Source organism: Aotus nancymaae, unplaced genomic scaffold, assembly GCF_030222135.1.
Source record: "Aotus nancymaae isolate 86718 unplaced genomic scaffold, 86718_ANA_hifiasm-v0.15.2.pri h1tg000064l_1, whole genome shotgun sequence".
Taxonomy (NCBI): domain Eukaryota; kingdom Metazoa; phylum Chordata; class Mammalia; order Primates; family Aotidae; genus Aotus; species Aotus nancymaae.
The window spans coordinates 17,371,411-17,386,217 of record NW_026988479.1 but is presented as its reverse complement, the minus strand read 5'-3'; the positions used below and the strand labels follow the sequence as shown (position 1 = coordinate 17,386,217).

At 47.0% G+C, this 14,807-nt stretch overlaps 2 pseudogenes across 1 annotated transcript; one reads left to right on the top strand and one right to left on the bottom strand.

The window, feature by feature from the left end:
- Positions 1–3,260: 3,260 nt before the first annotated feature.
- On the bottom strand, positions 3,261–5,020 carry LOC105718516 (actin, cytoplasmic 1-like; annotated as a pseudogene). The gene has a single exon (XR_010338778.1). The product of XR_010338778.1 is annotated as an actin, cytoplasmic 1-like (transcript).
- A 7,639-nt stretch (positions 5,021–12,659) lies between these two features.
- LOC105716078 (gamma-crystallin F-like) lies at positions 12,660–13,184 on the top strand (annotated as a pseudogene).
- The last annotated feature ends 1,623 nt before the right edge of the window (positions 13,185–14,807 follow it).

The window sequence follows — 14,807 nt, the reverse complement described above, 5'->3', positions numbered from 1 at the left end:
CTCTTCCTCAGCCCTTTGGGCCTCTCCGAGGAAAGCAAACCTTCAAGTGTTTGTTGAAATGCTAATCCAATTAAAAAATGCTTTAAAGGAGCTGGAAAAGGAAGTAGCAGCTATTGCCCACCCCCTCCACTGGCTTGAAGTCTAAGTGTGGTCACTTTCCCCTCTCGCAGCCTCTGTCTCTGAAATGACACACAGAGACCCAGAGGAACAAGAAGTTACCTGGGACAGATTCGGGAACCAACTCTTGTCCACGGAGAGCTGTCTGACTCTTCCTCTCTTGTCCAGTACGATAGAAGCCTTTAGGAGCAAAAAACTGGCCAGGATGGGAAAGAGCTGACTCCAGCAGCCTTCACCCTAAGGCAAGCTCACAACATTCACACCCTAGGAATCTGGAAGATATTGAAGTATCCTTGCCCCTGCTTCCTGCGAGGCATTTAATTATCCCCCTGCCCCCACCCCAGGTGGGTCTTATTTCTGGCAGCCAATTCAGTCCCAGAAGTTGCAGGTGAAATGAGCTTCAAGAGGATTTGCCAAACAACAATTAAAGGAAAAGCAAACCCTTCTCAAATGCTCCAGAGTCTTGTTCTCCCACCCTTGGACAACTTTACCAGATCCTTCACCCACTCTCACCATGCTAGGGTGACCAACACTCCTGGTTTGCCAGGAACTGTCCCAGTCTTAGCACTGAGAATACCATGTCCCGAGATGATTGGTCATGCACCACGGTAGCCTCCCAATCTCCTTCCCTCCATCCCCATGGTTTCAGGGTGGGTACATACCTTGTAAAGCTTGCCTAGCAATGCAGATATGGGCTTTCCAGTATTGTTTCTTTATACGGCCCCCCCTTGTTGCATTTTCAAGAGGAGGAAAGTGCTTTAGAGGTTCAATTAGTTTATTTCAACCAGGCGCTTTCATTTAGATAGAGGGAGATAGATAAGAACACCTAAGAAGGCTGGGTGCTGTGGCTCATGCCTGTAATCCTAGCTCTTTGGGAGGCCAAGGTGGGCAGATCATGAGGTTAGGAATTTCAGACCAGCCTGGCCAACATGTGAAACCCTGTCTCTACTAAAAATACAAAATTAGCCAGGCATGGTGGCAGGTGTCTGTAATCCCAGCTACTCAGGAGGCTGAGGCAGGAGAATCGCTTGAACCCAGGAGGCAGAAGTTGCAGTGAGCCAAGGCAATGCCACAGCACTCCAGGCTAGGCCATAGAGTGAGAATCCGTCTCAAAAAAAAAAAAAAAAAAGAACACCTAAGAAGCATTCAGCACTTACTATGTTGTGTATAAAATTCCTGTTTAATCCTGTGAGGTAGGTACCACATCTCAGATTGAGAAACTGAGGTCCAGGATCACACAGCTAATAAATAGTAGGATTGAAATCCCAATCCAGGCAGGTTTAACACCAGGGCTCACAAACGTATTCACTGTCTTACACTGTGATCCCTAAAGATGAAGCTTCCTTGTCATTTGAATCACGGAGGACAAGGACAATGTGAAAATGCTTATGCTGGGCGGAAAAGGAATGTGACACTGTGACCACAGGGCTTCCCTCTCCTACAGATGGGAGCCCTAGTCATCATGGGGATGGGGCCAGGTTCACGGGCGGTTAGGTCACCACTGAGAGCCACCTAACGCTGACGCTGCCCCAGCCACCCACCCAATGGCTGCTGGATGAATGCATTGAAACCCCCGTCTCATGCCCTCACCAACAGCACTGCAGAACAAAATCCACATCCCTCAGCCAGTCTCATCCACCGACTTGGAAATAGAAGTGGGAACTCACTTTACAGGAATGAACTTGGCAGGAGAAGTCACAAATCTTGATAAATATTCATAAAATTTGACTTTATAATATCCTTTCTAAGAATTTTTCTCAAGGAACTTGTTCTAACAGGCTGGGAAAAGTGGGGCGGGTTTTGCTGGTGATATTTTACACATAAAGGTGTTCATGCCTAGAGTTATCTCTCTTTTTTTTTAAGATGGAGTTTCCCTCTGTCACCCAGGCTGGAGGACAGTGGTTTGATCTCAGCTCACTGCAACTTCTGCTTCCCAGGTTCAAGTGATTCTCCTATCTCAGCCTCCTGAGTAGCTGGGACTATAGGCGTGCCACTATGACCACCTAATTTTTGTATTTTTTAGGAGAGACGGGGTTTTGCCATGTTGACCAGGCTGGTGTTAAACTTCTGATCCATTCAAGTGATCCACCTACCTCAGCTTCCCAGAGTACTGGGATTACAGGCATGAGCCACCATGCCCAGCCATGCCTAGAGTTTTCTGTAACAATGAAAACCTGGAACAATTCCTGTGGCCAACAATAAGGAAATGGTATATATCCATTCCATCAGATTATTATGCAACTATTAAGACATATGTTTTGAGGAGTTGAAAATAACATGGAAAATGCTTGGCTACAGATGTTATGCTAAATAAGGAGGAAATAAAATCATACAGACAATGTGATCACAACTATGTGAAAACAAACCAAACACACACACAACTTTTTTTTTTTTTTTGAGACAGAGTTTCACTCTTGTTGCCCAGCTGGAGTGCAGTGACACAATCTCAGCTTGCTGCAACCTTCGCCTCCTAGGTTCAAGCGACTCTCCCGCCTCAGCCTCCCGAGTAGCTGAGATTACAGGCACCCACCATCATGCTCAGCTAATTTTTTTTTTTTTTTTTTTAGGTAGAGATGGGGTTTCACCAAGTTGACCAGGCTGGTCTCAAACTGCTGACCTCAGGTGATCCACCCGCCTCAGCCTCCCAAAGTGCTGGGATTACAGGCATGAGCCACTGCACCCAGCACCACACAAACAATTCTTAGAGTGAAAGGACTGAAAGGAAATGAACAAGATTAAACAGAACTAACAACACTTAGAAAGTAGTCTGCTAACTGCTTTGCATACTTACCTCATTTCATCTTCAAGGCAAGCCTATACATTAGAAACTTTTTATTATCCTTACTTCACCAATGAGAAAACCGAAGCTCCCTGAGGATAATTAAGCTGCCCAATGGTTGCCCACAGCCAATAAGGAAGAAGGAAGGCACCTAAGCCCAGACTCATCTGATTCGGGGCCTGCGCCTTTATCCTGCACCCTACCACACCCAAATGCAGCCAGGAACTCTATTTGGCTAGCAGAATGACTAGCAACTTTTTTTCCAAATTGCCTATATTAGTCATAATATACTTATGTATATTGGTGTGTATATGTTTTTATGTATATATTTATACATAAAACACTATGTGCATATATATATATATATTTTTTTTTAAGGTGTGCACTTTATTCAACTGGTCTCAAGTCAGTGTACAGGTAAGCCCTGGCTGCCTCCACCCACTCCCAGGGAGACCAAAAGCCTTCATACATCTCAAGTTGAGGGACAAAAAAAGGGGTAGCCACAGAGGCTAAAATCTTTCAAAATAAAACAAAATAAAAAAAGTATTAAGGCGAAATTTAAAAATTTTTTCATTACATAATTTACAACAAAAGCAATGCTGTTACCTCCCCTGTGTGGACTCGGGAGAGGACTGGGCCATTCTCCTTAGAGAGAAGTGGGGTGGCTTTTGGGAGGGCGAGGGACTTCCTGTAACAATGCATCTCACGATATTTGGAATGACTTAAAAAAAACAATGTACACAATCAAGTCCTCTGCCACATTGTAGAACTTTGAGGGATGGTCGCTCCAACCGACTGCTGTCATCTTCACCGTTCCAGTTTTTAAATCCTGAGTCAAGCCAAAAAAAAAACCAAAACAAAACAAAAAAACAAATAAAGCCATGCCAATCTCATCTTGTTTTCTGCGCAAGTTAGGTTTTGTCAAGAAAGGGTGTAACGCAACTAAGTCACAGTCCGCCTAGAAGCATTTGCGGTGGACGATGGAGGGGCCGGACTCGTCATACTCCTGCTTGCTGATCCACATCTGCTGGAAGGTGGACAGCGAGGCCAGGATGGAGCCACCGATCCACACGGAGTACTTGCGCTCGGGAGGAGCAATGATCTTGATCTTCATCGTGCTGCGTGCCAGGGCGGTGATCTCCTTCTGCATCCTGTCAGCAATGCCAGGGTACATGGTGGTACCACCAGACAGCACTGTGTTGGCATACAGGTCTTTGCGGATGTCCACGTCACATTTCATGATGGAGTTAAAGGTAGTTTCGTGGATGCCACAAGATTCCATGCCTAGGAAAGAAGGCTGGAAGAGCGCCTCAGGGCAGCGGAACCGCTCGTTGCCGATGGTGTTGACCTGACCATCAGACAGCTCATAGCTCTTCTCCAGGGAGGAGCTGGAAGCCGCCGTGGCCATCTCCTGCTCAAAGTCCAGGGGACGTAGCACAGCTTCTCCTTGATGTCACGCACGATTTCCCGCTCAGCTGTGGTGGTGAAGCTGTAGCCGCGCTCTGTGAGGATCTTCATGAGGTAGTCAGTCAGGTCCCGGCCAGCCAGGTCCAGACGCAGGATGGCGTGGGGGAGGGCATACCCCTCATAGATGGGCACAGTGTGGGTGACCCCGTCACCGGAGTCCATCACGATGCCAGTGGTATGGCCAGAGGCGTACAAGGAAAGCACGGCCTGGATGGCCACATACATGGCTGGGGTGTTGAAAGTCTCAAACATGGTCTGGGTCATCGTCTCACGGTTGGCCTTGGGGTTCAGGGGGGCCTCAGTAAGTAGCACGGGGTGCTCCTCAGGAGCCACACGCAGCTCGTTGTAGAAAGTGTGGTGCCAGATCTTCTCCATGTCGTCCCAGTTGGTGACAATGCCGTGCTCGATGGGGTACTTCAGGGTCAGGATGCCTCTCTTGCTCTGGGCCTCGTCACCCACGTAGGAGTCCTTCTGACCCATGCCCACCATCACGCCCTGGTGCCTGGGGCGCCCCACAATGAAGGGAAAGATGGCCCGGGGAGCATTGTCGCCCACGAAGCCGGCCTTGCACATGCCGGAGCCGTTGTCAACAACAAGTGCAGCGATATCATCATCCATGGTGAGCTGGCGGCGGGTGTGGACGGGCGACGGAACGGCAAAGGCGAGGCTCTGTGCTCGCGGGGCGGACACAGTCTCGGCGGTTATATATTTTTTTTTTAAGATGGAGTCTCGCTCTGTCACCCAGGCTGGAGTGCAGTGACACAATCTTGGTTCACTGCCACCTCCGCTTCCTGGGTTCAAGCGATTCTCCTGCCTCAGCCTCCTGAGTAGCTGGGATTACAGGCGCCTGCCACCATGCCTGACTAAATTTTTGTATTTTTAGTAGAGATGGGGTTTCACCATGTTAGCCAGGACATTCTCCATCTCCTGACCTTGTGATCCACCCGCTTCGGGCTCCCAAAGTGCTAGGATTACAGGCATGAGCCACCGCGCCTGGCTGCTAAAATACTATATTTTGTGTGTGTGTGTGTCTATATATATATATATATATATATATATATACTTTTTTTTTATTCAAAGTCTCACCCTGTCACCCAGGCTGGAGTGCAGTGGCACAATCTTAGCTCACTGCAACTTTTGCCTCCCGGGTTCAAGCGGTTCTCCTGCCTCAACCTCCCAATCAGTTGGGATTATAGGCGCCCGCCACCACGTCCAGCTAATTTTTCTATTTTTAGTAGAGACGGGTTTCATCATGTTAGCCAGGCTAGTCTCGAGCTCCTGACCTCAGGAGATCTGCCTGCCTTGGCCTCCCAAAGTGCTGGCATTACAGGCATAATCCACCCAAAATACTCTGTTCCTCTGGAATTCAAAGGTCTCCACAGTCTGGCTTTCTGCTGTCCTTCTGGCCACATTCCCATCACTCCTTTTCCATAGCGAAGTCACTAAGTGAATTCATTAGGGCACATGGGCAGATCTATGTTTTGGAAAGAACACTTCTGGGGCAGAAAGGAAGGTTGATGGCTGAGCAGAGAGTGGAGGAGGCAGGAGAAGGGGCAGTGAGGTCTGACCCTTGTGGCTCCCACCAAGACGACCAACAGGGCCTGGTGAATGACCACAGTGTCACACATTCATGGAAAGACCAAGCCCACAGTGTCCAAGGGAAACAAACTGTCCATGGAAACGCACCAGCATAAGACAAAAGAAACAGCAGAAAAACCAAGAGCCAGAATCTGGGTTCCCTCCCCATCTCAGGGCCTTGTGGTTGCTCCTCCAGGAGAGCCAGGAGACAAGGAGGCCTCCTCCTTCTCCTTGGCCCCCACTCCCTGGAACACTCAGGACAGAAGGCGAGAGGGTGAGGAGGGCCTACACCGTTCTGGACCTGGCCTCCTGTGGAGGGGTCTTTTCTAGTTTGAGGGAAGAGCAGGCTCTTGTGAAAACAATTAACAGGCAGCTCAGCTGGAGCAAAGCAGTAGCAGCACCAAGTGTGAAAAGTTGCAACAAAGATGCGCAGATTTCACTCACTTTTCCCAACCCTTACACATTGGAGGGCTCTCAAAGTAAAGATATTGCTGGAGGAAATAAAAGAGGAAGCTGTCTGACACCGGTTCTCAGCCCTTGGTGGGCCTCAGAGGGCAGGAGAAGGGCTGTTTAAAACATAGATTTTCCAACCTCACCCCCAAACATTCTGATTCAATATGTCTTGGTCAAGTCTAAGAGTTTATTTATTTATTTATTTATTTATTTTGATACGGAGTCTAGGTCTGTCACCCAGATTAGAGTACAGTGGTGCAATCTCGGTTCACTGCAACCTCTGCCTCTGGGGTTCAAGGATTTCTCTGCCTCAGCCTTCCAAGTAGATGGGATTACAGGTGCCCGCCACCACACCCAGCTAATGTGTTTGTATTTTTAGTAGAGACGAGGTTTCACCATATTGGCCAGGCCAGTCTTGATCTCCTAACCTCGTGATCCACTCTCCTTGGCCTCCCACAGTGCTGGGATTACAGGTGTGAGCCACTGCGCCCGGCCTGGAGTTTACATTTTTGATAAGCATTTTCCCAAGTTGCTGTTGAGCCCTAGCCTGCCTATGAAGAAATCCCAACTTACAGGCTGACGTAAGGATCGACATTTATGAAACATTTCTTCTAATTACTTTGTCTTTAAAAACATGTATTACAAAGGGTATACAGGAAATTCTTTGTATTATTTTTGTAACTTTTCCATAAGACGAATTATTTCACGATAAAGTTTAAAATATATATTACAAAAGTAATATGTGCCTAGAGTAAAATATTTTTAATAGTACCACATTAGATACAGTAGAAAATAGACACCGCCTGACCACAGGAGCCCCAGCTCACTTTCCACACTAACTACCGTCAACAATTCGGTAGATATTAGGACTTTTTCTTGTTTTCATTTTCTTTTTGAGTCATGATCTTGCTCTGCTGCCACGGCTGGAGTGCAGTGGTGCGATCACAGCTCACTGCAGCCTCCACTTCCCAGGCTCAAATGATCCTCTCACCTCAGCCCTCCGAGTAACTGGGCCTATAGGCACATGCCACCATGTCTGGCTAATTTCTGTATTTTTTTGTAGAGACGGGGTTTCACCATGTTGCCCAGGCTGGTCTCAAACTGCTGAACTCAAGTGATCTGCCCACCTTGGCTTCCCTAAGTGTCTGGGATTTCAGACTCTGTGCCCGGCCTTGTTTTCATTTGCTAACAGTAACTAATGCTGGCAAGAATGTGATGAAAATGACACTCTCAAAATTGTTAATTGAAGTGCAAATTAAATATGGATGTTTTGGAAAGCAATTTAGCAATGCGTATCAAAAGCCATAAAAACATTCATACTGGTGGACCTACCAATTCCACATCTAGGAATCTCTCCCCCAAGGCCACCACTCTCTAGAGTGCAACCGTTTAAAATGATGACACAAAGCGATAAGGAAGCTGGTTACGATGATGATGTTAGTGGGACAAAAAAAATCAAAACGGGATATAAACATTTTACATATCCTCTATTCACCAAGCTGCTTTTTAAATTTTCATTTTGTTTAGATACCTAAGACAAAGGAAATAAACCTAAATTGCTAACAGTATGTTAGGGAGATGGTATATGAGTGCTACTATCTATTAGGCAGGTGGTTTTGTAAGTGACACTTTTCTTTTCTTCTCAATTATCTCATCCATTCAGAGGCTCAGCACGGGGACTTTGCAGACAGTCACGCAAACCTGATTGAGAAATCCATCTTCCACTTTCCACAGGTACACTGTGGAGGACATGACCTAGTCTCCTGGAACCTTGGCTTCCTTATAAAGATAATGGGAGATTTTTAAAAATTACCCCCTAAACTTGCTGCAAGCATAAAAATGAGAAAACACATGAAAACCTTGGGTGTTTTTTGACCTGACACAGTAAGTAGAAGCTGTTATGTCATTTTTCTATATTCACTGTGATAGGTCACACTTCACTAGGGTTTTAAAATGGGGATTAAAATTTTGATAACCCTCACAGTCCTCATCAGACCCTCTCCTAAGCCCCTGCTTGGTTCTACTCTGAAAGACATATTGCACAAGGTGCATTAAAGTGACAAGGCTCCACCCTGTTAACTAAAATAATGAATGAGAATGAGATTAGCAAATTGTAAAGTGCCTACAAATGAAAGGCAGCATGAGTCCATTTTTACTGGATGACCCTGAAGGAACAGTGGTTTAAACAAAAGCCCAAGTTAAGTACCTTGGGTATTTACATGAGGTGCAATATTGCATTAAGTGAACACGTTAAATGCAGGGGGGGCAGGGGCGTGAAGATGGAATATGGAGGGGTTGTATGTCAAGAAAATCAACATTACTCTTCCAACATCTGGGCCAAAGCTTCCAGGAGGAGGGAAGACTAGAGGGTAGAGAGGGCAAGAGTCATTATCTCAGGATGCCTTCAGCCAATCAAAAGGACAATTCTATTAGTCTACCCTCATCCAATTTATTGCAAGACCTATTAGGCTGACCCCACGTCTCTTACTTTGGAGTTAATCAAAAGTGTCACTCTGAGCCCAAGATTACAGGAAGTCTTCTTTCAAAGGGACCATTTAGAAATGAAAACTAAACTGGCCGGATGCGGTGGCTCACGCCTGAAATCCCAGCACTTTGGGAGGCCAAGGCAGGCAGATCACAAGGTCAGGAGTTCAAGACCAGCCTGGCCAAGATGGTGAAACCCCGTCTCTACTAAAAAATACAAAAATTAGCTGGGCGTGGTGGTGCACACCTATAGCCCCAGCTACTTGGGAGGCTGAGGCTGGAGAATTGCTTGAACCTGGGAGGCGGAGGTTGCAGTGAGCTGAGATCACGCCACTGCACTCTAGCCAGGTGCCTGGCAACAGAGCGAGACTCAGTCTCAAAAAAAAAAAAGAAAAGAAATGAACACTAAACTATTTTATTATCGCCTTGATAGCAGGTCAAGTTCACTTTTTCTAAAATTACTTGTTCAAGAAAATGTAAAACTATATCTAGTTTAAAATTCTTGGCCAGGAGTGGTAGCTCGCACCTGTAATCCCAGCACTTTGGGAGGCTGAGGCAGGCAGATCACTCTGAGCCCAGGAGTTCGAGGCCAGCCTAGGCAACATGGAGAAATCTCGTCTCTACTAAAAATATGAAAACTGTCTGGGCGTGGTGGCTTGGGCTTGTAGTCCCAGCTACTCAGGAAACTAGGGTGAGAGGATGGCTTGAGCCCTTGGAGACAGAGGTTGCAGTGAGCCAAGATCATGCCACTGCACTCCAGCCAGCGTGACAGAGCCTGACCCTGTCTTATAAATGAATAAAATAATTTAATCTTTGTTTTTTCAGGGATAGGAGGAACAGGGTCTCACTCTGTTGCCCAGTACAATTACAGCTCACTACAGCCTCAAACTCCTGGGCTCAAATGACCCACCCACCTCAGCCTCCCTAGTAGCTGGGACCACCAGTGCATGCCACCATGCCTGGCTAATTTTTTTTTTTTTAATTTTTTTCTTGTATAAATGGGGTCTTGCTATGTTGCCCAGGCTGGTCTGGAACTCCTAGGCTCAAGTAATCCTCATGCTTCGGCCTACCAAAGTGTTAGGATTACAGGCACGAGCCATGGCCCCTAACCAAAATCCTTTTTATGTAGCCCATCTCACCTCCCTCCCTGGTGAAAATTGCCAATTGAACATGTATTTTTCCAGATCCTTTACTATTACAAATATATAAAATATATTCACATAGGCATGCACACATACAGCTTCTTTTTACACGAAAAAGATCAGATCCTATTTCTCTGCTACTTTAATTTTTCACTTAATCATATGTCAAAAGTATCTTTCCATACCTGTACATACGGGCATTTGGGTAGTGGTTACTCACGCTGACCCTGAGGCCAGACAGCTGGAAGCCCAGCTCCCTGACTCACCAGCTGTGTGACCTTAGGCAAGTTACTTAACATCTCTTTCCTGATTTAAAAAATATTCTAGTAATAGTAACCAGAGAATTGTTGAGAAGACTAAATGGGTTAACATTAAAAATGTGCAAATATTCTCATACATAAAACTCTTAGACTAGTGTGTACACAGTAAGTGGTATTATGTATGTTGGCCAGTGTTACAATCCACCTTGTTCTTTTCTTCACTGGCCATGTAGTAGTCCACTGTATGGATAAAATATAATTTAGCAAGCTAGTCCCCTACTGACTCATGGCCATTTCCTATTTGTCACTGCAGCGAGCATTTCTTTAACATAAATCTTTGTATACATGTGCAACTATTAACATAGGATAGTTTACAAGTCATGAAATTACTGCATCAAAGGTCAGGCTCATTTTTTATGAAAGATGTTGCCAAATTTCCCTCCAAAAGGCTGCACTAATTTACATCCCCGCCAACAGTTCACGCGTGCCTGTCTCCAGGCATCTTCGCAACACAGGCAGCCTGGATCTTTGGCATCCTCATTTCTGCACTTGCCTTCCCTAAAGGAAACCTAAATCAAAACCACCAACAATGCATTTGTTAAAGTCCCAGGGACACCTAATCTCTTCGCTTTTTTTCTAAATGAAATTAGACATTTGGTTCTTTGACGGGCCTTCAGTTGCCTGGACACAGTCCTGGGATGACTTTTTAAAAATATAAATAGGCTGGGTGTGATGGCTCACGACTGTAATCCCAGCACTTTGGGAGGCCAAGGTAAGCAGATCATCTGAGGTCGAGTTCAAGACCAGCCTGGCCAACATGGTGAAACCCTGTCTCTACTAAAAATACAAAAATTAGCCAGGCGTGGTGGTGGATGCCTATAATCCCAGCTACTTGGGAGGCTGAGGCAGAAGAATCACTTGAGCCTGCGAGGCAGAAGTTGCAGTGAGCCAAGATCGTGCCACTGCACTCCAGCCTGGGTGACAGAGTGACACTCCATCTCAAAGAAAGAAAGAAAGATATATATATACACACACACACACACATACACACGCACGCACACGCGCGCGCGCGCGCGCGCACACACACACACACACACACACTTGCTGTTCCCTAACCCTCTCCAGAGAAGCTCAAGGAGGCCTGAGTGAGGCCTGGCCGCTCTGCTTTCTATCACGGGTGAAAAGATTTTCAACAGCAGCTGGTGTTTTCCTGGGTGGAGATCAGCACCAGCATCTGTGTATAGAGTATCCCAGGGTTTGATGGAGAATTAGGCTGGAAGCAGGGGCTGCAAAATCCCAGTTGCATGTTAAACAACAGGGGGAAGTGGGCACCTTCAGCTTTTCCTGGTGCTCTCTTGTAGAGAGGGGAAGTGTCCCAGCCCAGGCCCGCCTCATCAGGGCAGCTTCTAAGGAAAACAAACAGTAGTAGAAGCTAGTGCAGAGCTGGCTGGAAACCTGTACCAGGCAGAGGAGAAGCAGGGCAAAGGGAGAAGTGCATGGTCTGTGGGGGCCAGGCTGTGGTTTTGTCACCTGCTCTGCAAGTCAGCAGCCACCTGGTTCCCTGGACCACAGCTCCTGCCATGTCATGGATGACAAGATGACCACGGACTGAGATGCCTTCTCTGTCCTCTTGTCCACTCTTCTGAGATACAGGGTGACTTCTGGCTTCATGTGTGACCCCTTTGAATTCAGTGGACCTGTGAAGGGCGGGGGACCTCTCGCTCTCCGCCTCCCAGAGGTCTGAGGCAGGAATGTCAGTAATTCCCAGGATGGCCCCTGCTAAGCTCTACGAGCCCCAAAGCCATTCATCTTCCAAATTTATTTTTCAGGCTATTTTATGGCTCAAAATCATTCATCTTTGTTCTTCCACCATCTCCTACCTCGCATCATTACCAGGGACTCAGGTTGGAGTCCAAGAAGTCCCTGAAGTAATGGATTAGAGAAAATCCCAGGGACCCCTGCTCACATCCATAAGGAGAGAATAAGTCAGTTGATGATCTCAGGAACTCAGAAGTGAGTTAAGTTTCCCCTGCTTGTTCAGCTCGCATGAGAGTAGCAGGAAGGAAAGGAGGCCCAGAGACCCAGGATCTCCGTCCAGTTGACTAGAGGCAGCATGTTATACAGGAATAGAAATTTAGAGCTGGACACATCTGGCTTCAAGTGAAGGCATGTAAGCTCATTGTGCCTCAGTTACCTTTTCTCTGAGAGTTTGGGGCTAGCCACCCAATACCTAGCATACTATATGTTCAGCGTGATCCATGTGTTCTACACACCAAGGACACAGCAATAAGCAATCAGACTAGTGCCTGCCCTCGTGGGCTTTATATTCCCAGTGAGCTGGAGACTATTAATAGTGTCGAGCCACGCGCCTAGCCAGCCATGGGGAAGATTACCCTCTGCGAGGACCGGGGCTTCCAGGGCCTCCACTACGAATGCAACAGTGACCACCCCAACCTGCAGCCCTTCTTGAGCCGCTGCAACTCTGTGCGTGTGGACAGCGGCTGCTGGATGCTCTATGAGCAGCCCAACTACTCGGGCCCCCAGTACTTCCTGCGCCACGGCGACTATGCCGACCACCAGCAGTGGATGGGCCTCAGCGACTCAGTCCGCTCCTGCTGCCTCATCCCCCATGCCAGCTCCCACAGGATCAGGATCTATGAGTGAGAGGACTGCAGGGGCCAGATGGTGGAGATCACCGAGGACTGCTCCTCTCTTCACGACCGCTTCCACCTCAGTGAGATCCACTCCTTCAACGTGCTGGAGGGCTCCTGGGTCCTCTATGAGCTGCCCAACTACCGGGGGCGGCAGCACCTGCTGAGGCCAGGGTACTACAGGCGGTGCCTCGACTGGGGGGCCACGGATGCCAGAGTGGGCTCCCTGAGGAGAGCTGTGGAGCTCTACTGAAATATTTTTACTCTATCCTGTGCTCCATCTGGAAACTAATAAAATATTTCTTGTGTGACCCATGCAAAAAAAAAAAAAAAATAGTGTCATGCTTCCTAATGAGGAAGCGAGGTTTATGGAGTGTGTTCACATGCCAACGAGGACTGCAGCTCCTAAGTGGGCTCCATGGCTCCCTCTCAAACTACAGTGCCCTGAACCATGATAGCTATCCAGGTTCACTGTGAAGCTAACAGAACTGAAGCTTTAGGATCCCTGCTTGGATCAGCTCCTTCCAAGGTCTTGCAAAGGTCCCTGAAAGAAAAGCATCCATCACATGGTCTTTGGTTTCTCTAACATTTGCCAACATCAAGTCTTTTAACCACAAGTGGAAGGACCACTGTCCTTCTCCACTCCAGCCTCCCTTCTGCCCCTTCTCCCTTCCTGTTGTGTGCTGTTGGAGTGGCCATGGGCATTCAGGGGTGCACGCACATGGGAGCTGACTCGGTGATACACTGAGTTTAGCAGATCATTAAGCTGAGTTATTGCTAACCCTCCCAGGGTAGGAATAGCTCCCAGTAAAACTCCGGAAGCAAGAACCCCCCAACTTCTGACACTTCATCAGAAGTCGTATCACCATATGACCATGTCCTACAGTGCCCAATGCTGAAGGACGTGGTGAAGAAGGAGGAAGGTTTAAAATATATACAGTTGCTGGGTGTGGTGGCTCATGCCTATAATCCCAGCACTTTGGGAGGCTGAGATGGGCAGATCACCTGAGGTCGGGAGTTCAAGACCAGTCTAACCAACATAAAGAAACCCCATCTCTACTAAAAGTACAAAATTAGCTGGGCATGATGGCTCATACCTATAATCCCAGCTACTCGGGAGGCTGAGGCAGGGGAATTGATTGAACCCGGGAGGCAGAGGTTGTGGTGAGCCAAGATTGCGCCATTGCACTCCAGCCTGGACAACAAGAGCGAAACTCTATCTCAAAAAAAAAAAAAACTATACAGTCAGATGCTACTTGTGAGAAATGCTTCCCATTATTAGATCTGCAAAATAAGTGAAGAGCCAGTCAAAATGGAAGTTCTCTTCTGTCAGAAATATAGTCCATTAGGCCAGGCATGGTGGCTCACACCTATAATCCCAACACTTTGGGAAGCCAAAGCAGGCAGATCACTTGGGGTCAGCAGTGCAAGACCAACCTGGCCAACATGGTGAAACCCCGTCTCTACTAAAAATACAAAAATTAGCCAGGCATGGTAGCAGTTGCCTGTAATCCCAGCTACTAGAGAGGCTGAGACAGGAGAATCACTTGAATCTGGGAGATGGAGGCTGCAGTGAGCCGAGATAGCGCCATTGCCCTCTAGCCTTGGTGACACAGCAAGACTTCATCTCAATAAATTACAAAAATAAATATGCTCCATGAATACGTGCCTTTAATTGTAATGCACCTTAGATTCTTTTTTCATTTTTGGTGGGAATCATGCAAACTGAATTTATTAAAATTCCTTTGAGGGACACAAACATGTAGTAATACTAAAGACAGTGTTTGTGTCTGTGAATGTGTTTCTCTTTTGCATCTAAACTATCAATAACAAAAAGCAATTTTGGATCACCCATGCTAGAGAAAAGGCTGAATTA